This window comes from Bison bison, unplaced genomic scaffold (assembly GCF_000754665.1).
Source record: "Bison bison bison isolate TAMUID 2011002044 unplaced genomic scaffold, Bison_UMD1.0 scf7180017864115, whole genome shotgun sequence".
NCBI classification, from domain to species: domain Eukaryota; kingdom Metazoa; phylum Chordata; class Mammalia; order Artiodactyla; family Bovidae; genus Bison; species Bison bison.
Window position 1 is genome coordinate 199,564 of NW_011494687.1, and position 241 is coordinate 199,804.

Here is a 241-nt window from a genome sequence, read left to right on the forward strand (position 1 = left end):
CACAGTTTATTGTGATCCACACAGTCAAAGGCTTTGGCATAGTCAATAAAGCAGAAATAGACATTTTTCTGGAACTCTCTTGCCTTCTTGATGATCCAGCAAATGTCGGCAATTTGATCTCTGGTTTCTCTGCCTTTTCTAAAAGCAGCTTGAACATCAGGAAGTTCAATATTGCTGAAGCCTGGCTTGGAGAATTTTGAGCATTACTTTACTAGCGTGTGAGATGAGTGCAATTGTGCGG